The sequence below is a fragment of the Alligator mississippiensis genome, unplaced genomic scaffold, assembly GCF_030867095.1.
Source record: "Alligator mississippiensis isolate rAllMis1 unplaced genomic scaffold, rAllMis1 scaffold_26, whole genome shotgun sequence".
Classification (NCBI taxonomy): domain Eukaryota; kingdom Metazoa; phylum Chordata; order Crocodylia; family Alligatoridae; genus Alligator; species Alligator mississippiensis.
In genome coordinates, this window is record NW_026775251.1 from 182,501 (window position 1) to 192,500 (window position 10,000).

Below are 10,000 nucleotides of genomic sequence, written 5' to 3' on the forward strand. Positions count from 1 at the left end.
GGGGTAGCCGGGCTCCAACCGCTGGGCCCCGCAGCGTGGAAGGGGCCCTGCGAGTCGCCGCCGGCCTGCACGCCCGCCGTGCAGTCGACCGGGTCGAAGCCGGAATCGCGGCCGGGTTCCTGGAACTCTCGCCCGGCCTGCCCGCCCGGCCCGCCCCCCGGGCCGGAGCGCCAGTCGACATGGAGCCAAACTCGGTTTTGACCCCCTCCTGCAGCACGGTCCGGCCCCGCAGGTTCGCCCGTCCGACCTCCTGGAACCCAAGATGGGCATCTAGGGTCCCGAAATCCGTGTCCCCGAAAATCTCCGCGAACCTTTCCTGGCAATATTGTAGATGCGGCACCCGGCCCAGCCACCGGGGGCAACCGCCGAAAGTGTCCGCCCTCCTGGAGCGAAGGCCCGGGCAAGGCCCGTTTGAAAAACCTCATACGGACTTCCGGAGCGCGAGCCCGGGCGCCAGGTCGACCCAGGGCCAACCTCCCGGGCCCCAGAGAGGCACGTCTCCGCCGCGGAAGCCGCCTGATGCCCGCGCCGAAGGCCCCCGGGCCCGCCCGGCCTCCGGGCAGGGCACCGGGGAGAAGTAGGAATCGTGGCCGGGCTCCTGGAACTCCTGCCCGGCCTGCCCCGCGGAAGCATGCCGGGTTCTCCCGCCGCGCCGTGCAGGTTCTTCCGCCCCTTCGCCGGGGTAGCCGGGCTCCAACCGCTGGGCCCCGCAGCCTGGAAGGGCCCCTGCGAGTCGCCCCCCGGCCTGCACGCCCGCCGTGCAGTCGACCGGGTCGAAGCCGGAATCGCGGCCGGGTTCCTGGAACTCTCGCCCGGCCTGCCCGCCCGGCCCGCCCCCCGGGCCGGAGCTCCAGTCGACATGGAGCCAAACTCGGTTTTGACCCCCTCCTGCAGCACGGTCCGGCCCCGGAGGTTCCTCCGTCCGACCTCCTGGAACCCAAGATGGGCATCTAGGGTCCCGAAATCCGTGTCCCCGAAAATCTCCGCGAACCTTTCCTGGCAATATTGTAGATGCGGCACCCGGCCCAGCCGCCGGGGGCAACCGCCGAAAGTGTCCGCCCTCCTGGAGCGAAGGCCCGGGCAAGGCCCGTTTGAAAAACCTCATACGGACTTCCAGGGCCGGAGCCCCGGCGCCAGGTCGACCGCGGGCCTCCCTCCCGGGGCCCAGCACGGCTCGTCTCCCCCGCGGGAGCAGCCCGCTGCCCGCGCCGAAGGCCCCCGGACCCGCCCGGCCTCCGGGCAGGGCACCGGGGAGAAGTAGGAATCGCGGCCGGGCTCCTGGAACTCTCGCCCGGCCAAGCCGCTCGGCCCGCCCCTGGGCCGGAGCTCCAGTCGACATGGAGCCAAACTCGCGGTTGAACCTCTCCTGCAGCACGGTCCGGCCCCGGAGGTTCCTCCGTCCGACCTCCTGGAACCCAAGATGGGCATCTAGGGTCCCGAAAACCGTGTCCCCGAAAATCTCCGCGGACCTTTCCTGGCAATATTGTAGATGTGGCACCCGGCCCAGCCGCCGGGAGCAACCGCCGAAAGTGTCCGGCCTCCTGGAGCGAAGGCCCGGGCACGGCCCGTTTGAAAATCCTCATACGGACTTCCAGGGCCGGAGCTCGGGAGCCAGGTCGACCCCGGGCCTCCCTCCCGGGCGTTAGGGCGGCTCGTCTCCCCCGCGGGAGCAGCCCGCTGCCCGCGCCGAAGGCCCCCGGACCCGCCCGGCCTCCGGGCAGGGCACCGGGGAGAAGTAGGAATCGCGGCCGGGCTCCTGGAACTCTCGCCCGGCCAGGCCGCCCGGCCCGCCCCCCGGGCCGGAGCTCCAGTCGACATGGAGCCAAACTCGGGGTTGAACCTCTCCTGCAGCACGGTCCGGCCCCGGAGGTTCCTCCGTCCGGCCTCCTGGAACCCAAGATGGGCATCTAGGGTCCCGAAACCCGTGTCCTCGAAAATCTCCGCGAACCTTTCCTGGCAATATTGTAGATGCGGCACCCGGCCCAGCCGCCGGGGGCAACCGCCGAAAGTGTCCGCCCTCCTGGAGCGAAGACCCGGGCAAGGCCCGTTTGAAAAACCTCATACGGACTTCCGGAGCCCGAGCCCCGGCGGCAGGTCGACCCAGGGCCCACCTCCCGGGCCCCAGAGAGGCTCGTCTCCGCCGCGGAAGCCGCCTGCCGCCCGCGCCGAAGGCCCCCGGGCCCGCCCGGCCTCCGGGCAGGGCACCGGGGAGAAGCCGGAATCGCGGCCGGGCTCCTGGAACTCTCGCCGGGCAGGCCGCCCGGCCCGCCCCGGGGCCGGAGCTCCAGTCGACATGGAGCCAAACTCGGTTTTGACCCCCTCCTTCGGAACGGTCCGGCCCCGGAGGTTCCTCCGTCCGAGCTCCTGGAACCCAAGATGGGCATCTAGGGTCCCGAAACCCGTGTCCTCGAAAATCTCCGCGAACCTTTCCTGGCAATATTGTAGATGCGGCACCCGGCCCAGCCGCCGGGGGCAACCGCCGAAAGTGTCCGCCCTCCTGGAGCGAAGGCCCGGGCAAGGCCCGTTTGAAAAACCTCATACGGACTTCCGGAGCCCGAGCCCCGGCGCCAGGTCGACCCAGGGCCAACCTCCCGGGCCCCAGAGAGGCTCGTCTCCCCCGCGGGAGCAGCCCGCCGCCCGCGCCGAAGGCCCCCGGACCTGCCCGGCCTCCGGGCAGGGCACCGGGGAGAAGCCGGAATCGCGGCCGGGCTCCTGGAACTCTCGCCCGGCCCGCCCCTGGGCCGGAGCTCCAGTCGACATGGAGCCAAACCCGGGGTTGAGCCCCTCCTGCAGCACGGTCCGGTCCCGGAGGTACCCCTGCCCGACCTCCTGGAACCCAAGATGGGCAACTAGGGTCCCGAAAACCGTGTCCCCGAAAATCTCCGCGGACCTTTCCTGGCAATATTGTAGATGCGGCACCCGGCCCAGCCACCGGGGGCAACCGCCGAAAGTGTCCGCCCTCCTGGAGCGAAGGCCCGGGCACGGGCCGTTTGAAAAACCTCATCGGGACTTCCAGGGCCGGAGCCCCGGCGCCAGGTCGACCCCGGGCCTCCCTCCCGGGGCCCAGCACGGCTCGTCTCCCCCGCGGGAGCAGCCCGCCGCCCGCGCCGAAGGCCCCCGGACCTGCCCGGCCTCCGGGCAGGGCACCGGGGAGAAGTCGGAATCGCGGCCGGGCTCCTGGAACTCCCGCCCGGCCTGCCCCGCGGAGTCCTGCCCGGGCTCCCGCCGCCTTGGCCCGGGACGACCACCCCTCGGCGGGGTGCCTGGGCTCCGACCCCGGAGGCCCGGGTCCCTGCCGGGGCCCTTGGACCCGCCCCCGGGCTGCCCTTCCACGGAGCCCTTGACCGGGACGAAATCGGAATTGTGGCCGAGCTCCTGGAACTCTCGCCCGGCCTGACCGCCTTCTCCGGCCCTTTTCCGGTTTTCCCCGTTGACCTGGCTCCAAACTCGGGTTTGGCCCCTCAACACGGCAGGGTTCTGCCCCGAAGATCCCTCTGACCGGCTTTCTGGAACCGAACATGGGCATTGAGGGTCCTTAAAAACGTGTTCTCGAAAATCTCCGCGAACGTTTCTTGGCTATATTGTAGATGCGGCACCCGGCCCAGCCACCGGGACGAACCGCCGAAAGTGTCCGCCCTCCTGGAGCGAAGGCCCGGGCAAGGCCCGTTTCAAAAACCTCATACGGACTTCCGGAGCCCGAGCCCCGGCGCCAGGTCGACCCAGGGCCGACCTCCCGGGCCCCAGAGAGGCTCGTCTCCGCCGCGGAAGCCGCCCGCCGCCCGCGCCGAAGGCCCCCGGGCCCGCCCGGCCTCCGGGCAGGGCACCGGGGAGAAGTAGGAATCGTGGCCGGGCTCCTGGAACTCCTGCCCGGCCTGCCCCGCGGAAGCATGCCGGGTTCTCCCGCCGCGCCGTGCAGGTTCTTCCGCCCCTCGCCGGGGTAGCCGGGCTCCAACCGCTGGGCCCCGCAGCGTGGAAGGGCCCCTGCGAGTCGCCCCCCGGCCTGCACGCCCGCCGTGCAGTCGACCGGGTCGAAGCCGGAATCGCGGCCGGGTTCCTGGAACTCTCGCCCGGCCTGCCCGCCCGGCCCGCCCCCCGGGCCGGGGCTCCAGTCGACATGGAGCCAAACTCGGTTTTGACCCCCTCCTGCAGCACGGTCCGGCCCCGGAGGTTCCTCCGTCCGACCTCCTGGAACCCAAGATGGGCATCTAGGGTCCCGAAATCCGTGTCCCCGAAAATCTCCGCGAACCTTTCCTGGCAATATTGTAGATGCGGCACCCGGCCCAGCCACCGGGGGCAACCGCCGAAAGTGTCCGCCCTCCTGGAGCGAAGGCCCGGGCAAGGCCCGTTTCAAAAACCTCATACGGACTTCCGGAGCGCGAGCCCCGGCGCCAGGTCGACCCAGGGCCGACCTCCCGGGCCCCAGAGAGGCTCGTCTCCGCCGCGGAAGCCGCCCGCCGCCCGCGGCGAAGGCCCCCGGGCCCGCCCGGCCTCCGGGCAGGGCACCGGGGAGAAGTAGGAATCGTGGCCGGGCTCCTGGAACTCCTGCCCGGCCTGCCCCGCGGAAGCATGCCGGGTTCTCCCGCCGCGCCGTGCAGGTTCTTCCGCCCCTCGCCGGGGTAGCCGGGCTCCAACCGCTGGGCCCCGCAGCGTGGAAGGGGCCCTGCGAGTCGCCGCCGGCCTGCACGCCCGCCGTGCAGTCGACCGGGTCGAAGCCGGAATCGCGGCCGGGTTCCTGGAACTCTCGCCCGGCCTGCCCGCCCGGCCCGCCCCCCGGGCCGGGGCGCCAGTCGACATGGAGCCAAACTCGGTTTTGACCCCCTCCTGCAGCACGGTCCGGCCCCGGAGGTTCCTCCGTCCGACCTCCTGGAACCCAAGATGGGCATCCAGGGTCCCGAAATCCGTGTCCCCGAAAATCTCCGCGAACCTTTCCTGGCAATATTGTAGATGCGGCACCCGGCCCAGCCACCGGGGGCAACCGCCGAAAGTGTCCGCCCTCCTGGAGCGAAGGCCCGGGCAAGGCCCGTTTCAAAAACCTCATACGGACTTCCGGAGCCCGAGCCCCGGCGCCAGGTCGACCCAGGGCCGACCTCCCGGGCCCCAGAGAGGCTCGTCTCCGCCGCGGAAGCCGCCCGCCGCCCGCGCCGAAGGCCCCCGGGCCCGCCCGGCCTCCGGGCAGGGCACCGGGGAGAAGTAGGAATCGTGGCCGGGCTCCTGGAACTCCTGCCCGGCCTGCCCCGCGGAAGCATGCCGGGTTCTCCCGCCGCGCCGTGCAGGTTCTTCCGCCCCTCGCCGGGGTAGCCGGGCTCCAACCGCTGGGCCCCGCAGCGTGGAAGGGCCCCTGCGAGTCGCCCCCCGGCCTGCACGCCCGCCGTGCAGTCGACCGGGTCGAAGCCGGAATCGCGGCCGGGTTCCTGGAACTCTCGCCCGGCCTGCCCGCCCGGCCCGCCCCCCGGGCCGGGGCTCCAGTCGACATGGAGCCAAACTCGGTTTTGACCCCCTCCTGCAGCACGGTCCGGCCCCGGAGGTTCCTCCGTCCGACCTCCTGGAACCCAAGATGGGCATCTAGGGTCCCGAAATCCGTGTCCCCGAAAATCTCCGCGAACCTTTCCTGGCAATATTGTAGATGCGGCACCCGGCCCAGCCACCGGGGGCAACCGCCGAAAGTGTCCGCCCTCCTGGAGCGAAGGCCCGGGCAAGGCCCGTTTCAAAAACCTCATACGGACTTCCGGAGCCCGAGCCCCGGCGCCAGGTCGACCCAGGGCCGACCTCCCGGGCCCCAGAGAGGCTCGTCTCCGCCGCGGAAGCCGCCCGCCGCCCGCGCCGAAGGCCCCCGGGCCCGCCCGGCCTCCGGGCAGGGCACCGGGGAGAAGTAGGAATCGTGGCCGGGCTCCTGGAACTCCTGCCCGGCCTGCCACGCGGAAGCATGCCGGGTTCTCCCGCCGCGCCGTGCAGGTTCTTCCGCCCCTCGCCGGGGTAGCCGGGCTCCAACCGCTGGGCCCCGCAGCCTGGAAGGGCCCCTGCGAGTCGCCCCCCGGCCTGCACGCCCGCCGTGCAGTCGACCGGGTCGAAGCCGGAATCGCGGCCGGGTTCCTGGAACTCTCGCCCGGCCTGCCCGCCCGGCCCGCCCCCCGGGCCGGAGCTCCAGTCGACTTGGAGCCAAACTCGGTTTTGACCCCCTCCTGCAGCACGGTCCGGCCCCGGAGGTTCCTCCCTCCGACCTCCTGGAACCCAAGATGGGCATCTAGGGTCCCGAAATCCGTGTCCCCGAAAATCTCCGCGAACCTTTCCTGGCAATATTGTAGATGCGGCACCCGGCCCAGCCGCCGGGGGCAACCGCCGAAAGTGTCCGCCCTCCTGGAACGAAGGCCCGGGCAAGGCCCGTTTGAAAAACCTCATACGGACTTCCGGAGCCCGAGCCCCGGCGCCAGGTCGACCCAGGGCCGACCTCCCGGGCCCCAGAGAGGCTCGTCTCCGCCGCGGAAGCCGCCCGCCGCCCGCGGCGAAGGCCCCCGGGCCCGCCCGGCCTCCGGGCAGGGCACCGGGGAGAAGTAGGAATCGTGGACGGGCTCCTGGAACTCCTGCCCGGCCTGCCACGCGGAAGCATGCCGGGTTCTCCGGCCGCGCCGTGCAGGTTCTTCCGCCCCTCGCCGGGGTAGCCGGGCTCCAACCGCTGGGCCCCGCTGCCTGGAAGGGGCCCTGCGAGTCGCCGCCGGCCTGCACGCCCGCCGTGCAGTCGACCGGGTCGAAGCCGGAATCGCGGCCGGGTTCCTGGAACTCTCGCCCGGCCTGCCCGCCCGGCCCGCCCCCCGGGCCGGAGCGCCAGTCGACATGGAGCCAAACTCGGTTTTGACCCCCTCCTGCAGCACGGTCCGGCCCCGCAGGTTCGCCCGTCCGACCTCCTGGAACCCAAGATGGGCATCTAGGGTCCCGAAATCCGTGTCCCCGAAAATCTCCGCGAACCTTTCCTGGCAATATTGTAGATGCGGCACCCGGCCCAGCCACCGGGGGCAACCGCCGAAAGTGTCCGCCCTCCTGGAGCGAAGGCCCGGGCAAGGCCCGTTTGAAAAACCTCATACGGACTTCCGGAGCGCGAGCCCGGGCGCCAGGTCGACCCAGGGCCAACCTCCCGGGCCCCAGAGAGGCACGTCTCCGCCGCGGAAGCCGCCTGATGCCCGCGCCGAAGGCCCCCGGGCCCGCCCGGCCTCCGGGCAGGGCACCGGGGAGAAGTAGGAATCGTGGCCGGGCTCCTGGAACTCCTGCCCGGCCTGCCCCGCGGAAGCATGCCGGGTTCTCCCGCCGCGCCGTGCAGGTTCTTCCGCCCCTTCGCCGGGGTAGCCGGGCTCCAACCGCTGGGCCCCGCAGCCTGGAAGGGCCCCTGCGAGTCGCCCCCCGGCCTGCACGCCCGCCGTGCAGTCGACCGGGTCGAAGCCGGAATCGCGGCCGGGTTCCTGGAACTCTCGCCCGGCCTGCCCGCCCGGCCCGCCCCCCGGGCCGGAGCTCCAGTCGACATGGAGCCAAACTCGGTTTTGACCCCCTCCTGCAGCACGGTCCGGCCCCGGAGGTTCCTCCGTCCGACCTCCTGGAACCCAAGATGGGCATCTAGGGTCCCGAAATCCGTGTCCCCGAAAATCTCCGCGAACCTTTCCTGGCAATATTGTAGATGCGGCACCCGGCCCAGCCGCCGGGGGCAACCGCCGAAAGTGTCCGCCCTCCTGGAGCGAAGGCCCGGGCAAGGCCCGTTTGAAAAACCTCATACGGACTTCCAGGGCCGGAGCCCCGGCGCCAGGTCGACCGCGGGCCTCCCTCCCGGGGCCCAGCACGGCTCGTCTCCCCCGCGGGAGCAGCCCGCTGCCCGCGCCGAAGGCCCCCGGACCCGCCCGGCCTCCGGGCAGGGCACCGGGGAGAAGTAGGAATCGCGGCCGGGCTCCTGGAACTCTCGCCCGGCCAAGCCGCTCGGCCCGCCCCTGGGCCGGAGCTCCAGTCGACATGGAGCCAAACTCGCGGTTGAACCTCTCCTGCAGCACGGTCCGGCCCCGGAGGTTCCTCCGTCCGACCTCCTGGAACCCAAGATGGGCATCTAGGGTCCCGAAAACCGTGTCCCCGAAAATCTCCGCGGACCTTTCCTGGCAATATTGTAGATGTGGCACCCGGCCCAGCCGCCGGGAGCAACCGCCGAAAGTGTCCGGCCTCCTGGAGCGAAGGCCCGGGCACGGCCCGTTTGAAAATCCTCATACGGACTTCCAGGGCCGGAGCTCGGGAGCCAGGTCGACCCCGGGCCTCCCTCCCGGGCGTTAGGGCGGCTCGTCTCCCCCGCGGGAGCAGCCCGCTGCCCGCGCCGAAGGCCCCCGGACCCGCCCGGCCTCCGGGCAGGGCACCGGGGAGAAGTAGGAATCGCGGCCGGGCTCCTGGAACTCTCGCCCGGCCAGGCCGCCCGGCCCGCCCCCCGGGCCGGAGCTCCAGTCGACATGGAGCCAAACTCGGGGTTGAACCTCTCCTGCAGCACGGTCCGGCCCCGGAGGTTCCTCCGTCCGGCCTCCTGGAACCCAAGATGGGCATCTAGGGTCCCGAAACCCGTGTCCTCGAAAATCTCCGCGAACCTTTCCTGGCAATATTGTAGATGCGGCACCCGGCCCAGCCGCCGGGGGCAACCGCCGAAAGTGTCCGCCCTCCTGGAGCGAAGACCCGGGCAAGGCCCGTTTGAAAAACCTCATACGGACTTCCGGAGCCCGAGCCCCGGCGGCAGGTCGACCCAGGGCCCACCTCCCGGGCCCCAGAGAGGCTCGTCTCCGCCGCGGAAGCCGCCTGCCGCCCGCGCCGAAGGCCCCCGGGCCCGCCCGGCCTCCGGGCAGGGCACCGGGGAGAAGCCGGAATCGCGGCCGGGCTCCTGGAACTCTCGCCGGGCAGGCCGCCCGGCCCGCCCCGGGGCCGGAGCTCCAGTCGACATGGAGCCAAACTCGGTTTTGACCCCCTCCTTCGGAACGGTCCGGCCCCGGAGGTTCCTCCGTCCGAGCTCCTGGAACCCAAGATGGGCATCTAGGGTCCCGAAACCCGTGTCCTCGAAAATCTCCGCGAACCTTTCCTGGCAATATTGTAGATGCGGCACCCGGCCCAGCCGCCGGGGGCAACCGCCGAAAGTGTCCGCCCTCCTGGAGCGAAGGCCCGGGCAAGGCCCGTTTGAAAAACCTCATACGGACTTCCGGAGCCCGAGCCCCGGCGCCAGGTCGACCCAGGGCCAACCTCCCGGGCCCCAGAGAGGCTCGTCTCCCCCGCGGGAGCAGCCCGCCGCCCGCGCCGAAGGCCCCCGGACCTGCCCGGCCTCCGGGCAGGGCACCGGGGAGAAGCCGGAATCGCGGCCGGGCTCCTGGAACTCTCGCCCGGCCCGCCCCTGGGCCGGAGCTCCAGTCGACATGGAGCCAAACCCGGGGTTGAGCCCCTCCTGCAGCACGGTCCGGTCCCGGAGGTACCCCTGCCCGACCTCCTGGAACCCAAGATGGGCAACTAGGGTCCCGAAAACCGTGTCCCCGAAAATCTCCGCGGACCTTTCCTGGCAATATTGTAGATGCGGCACCCGGCCCAGCCACCGGGGGCAACCGCCGAAAGTGTCCGCCCTCCTGGAGCGAAGGCCCGGGCACGGGCCGTTTGAAAAACCTCATCGGGACTTCCAGGGCCGGAGCCCCGGCGCCAGGTCGACCCCGGGCCTCCCTCCCGGGGCCCAGCACGGCTCGTCTCCCCCGCGGGAGCAGCCCGCCGCCCGCGCCGAAGGCCCCCGGACCTGCCCGGCCTCCGGGCAGGGCACCGGGGAGAAGTCGGAATCGCGGCCGGGCTCCTGGAACTCCCGCCCGGCCTGCCCCGCGGAGTCCTGCCCGGGCTCCCGCCGCCTTGGCCCGGGACGACCACCCCTCGGCGGGGTGCCTGGGCTCCGACCCCGGAGGCCCGGGTCCCTGCCGGGGCCCTTGGACCCGCCCCCGGGCTGCCCTTCCACGGAGCCCTTGACCGGGAC